Genomic DNA, 1,909 nt, shown 5'->3' on the forward strand with positions numbered 1-1,909 from the left:
TAACCCATGAAGTCCAATTTGTGTTGCTTAAATACTCAGATTAGAATGTGGCTATCCATTGGAGTGTGGTCAACCTACTGGGGCCATGCTCTTAAAGAAAACTAATTCTTGGTGGTGCATGCCTTTAATCCCAGCACTTGGGAGGCATAACAGGATCTCTGTGAGTTCCAGGCTGGCCTGGCCTACAAAGTGAGTACCAGGCCAGCCAGGGCTGTATAGTGAGACCCTGTCTCAAAAAAAAGAAAACTCTCTCTAACAGCTATCAGTTGCCAGCAGCTTCTCAGCTAGGGGGGACTTCATGCATACCCTCCTCCCTCCATGCTGGGCTTTGGCTTGAGCTTGACAGGTCTTGTGCATACTGTCATAATCCCTGTGAGCTGAAATGTGCAACTGCCTTGTTGGGTCTGGAAAACATTGTTTTATTATGGTCCTCTACTGCCTCTGGCTCTTAGAATCTTTATGTCCTTTCCCATGATGATCCATGAGCCTTGGGAGGAGGGGGTGTGCTGTAGGTGTCCCATTTAAGGGCTGGCTGAGCACTCTGAAGTCTCTTATTCTTTTTACCTTGACCAGTGTGGGTCCCTGTGTTACTCTCCATCTGCTGCAACAAAAAGTTTCTCTGATGAAGTTTGAGAGATGCAATAATCTGTGGAATAATGATAAGTCATTAGGAGTTGATTTAATGCCTTGTTCATTTAGCAGAATAATAATTCTCTCCTAAGGCCTGTGACCTATCTAGGCACAGGTTCTTGGTCTGCATAATAGTGTTAGGTGTGGGTTTCATCTTGTGGAGTTGGCTTTAAATCCAATCAGTACGTGGTTAGTAGGGCTAGAGAGATGGCTTAGTGGTTAAGAGCACCAGGTTCAAATCCCAGCACCCACATGATGGCTAACAACCATCCATAACTCCAGTTCCAGGGAATCCAGTGCCCTCTCCTGTTTTCCGAAGGCACTGCACATCATGGATACACTAAAATACATGCAGGCCTAACACTCATATACATAAAATCAAAACAAAGGGAGGGAGGATGGGAGGGAGGAGAAGGAAGGGAAGAGGAAAGGGGAGGGGTTGGTTACTTCCATAACCTTTCTGTCAATATCGCATCAGTGGACAGAGTCTGCCAGGCTGGTCATTATTGTAGCTTACAATACAAGGTTCACAGCTTCATAAGACTGATTTTTGCTCTTGTGCTTTAGTAGTGTGATAGCACCATCCAGCTAGCAGCAGGGATAAAGCTTTCAGGTCTTGATTGAGTTCAGCCAGCTCGATTTCTCCATGTTCTGTGACCCAGGTATGTGGTGGCTTCAGCAGTGGGGTCTTACCATTAAGTTCTGAAGGATAAGCAAGAGCAGTGTCAATAGCTTATAATTTCCAGGGGTCTTTGAACCTCACTGGCCAAAAACTCCAAAAACGTAACCTGTTTTTGGCACTGGGCTTTTGTTTGTTAGTCTATGGTGTCTCGTAGGGGCATTGTCCTCATTGTAGTATAGCTCAGCTTAACTCCTTTTATATATTATGTATTTTAGGAAGCTTCTACACTAGGTTTCCATAGGACTTTTTCAACAGGACTTCAGTGTTAATTATCCTTCTCTGAATCAGTCTTCTACCCTGCTGTCTCATTATCCCCCCCACCCCCCCATGTAACCTTTCCTGTATTTTGAGACAGGATATCTCACTGGGCTGGAACTTGCTAAGCAGGTTAGGTTGAGTGACTGTTGTCTCTACCTCCTCAGCACTGAGATTACAGATGTGCACTGCCACATCTGGCTTTTTGCATGAGCTCTGGTGTGGCAAGCATGTCACTAACTGACCTATCTCCACAGCTCTGCATTGAGTATCTTGATTCTGTAATCAAGAACAAAGCCTGGCAATCTGTGTGTGTGTGTGTGTGTGTGTGTGTGTGTGTGT

At 45.2% G+C, this 1,909-nt stretch overlaps 1 protein-coding gene across 1 annotated transcript in view; it reads left to right on the forward strand.

Moving 5' to 3' along the window:
* Pi4k2b (phosphatidylinositol 4-kinase type 2 beta) overlaps positions 1-1,909 on the forward strand; it is a 37,859-nt gene that overhangs the window by 17,295 nt on the left and 18,655 nt on the right. The window lies entirely within an intron of this gene.

Source organism: Nannospalax galili, unplaced genomic scaffold (genome assembly GCF_000622305.1).
Source record: "Nannospalax galili isolate Female #2095 unplaced genomic scaffold, S.galili_v1.0 scaffold777, whole genome shotgun sequence".
In the NCBI taxonomy this organism is placed as follows: Eukaryota; Metazoa; Chordata; class Mammalia; order Rodentia; family Spalacidae; genus Nannospalax; species Nannospalax galili.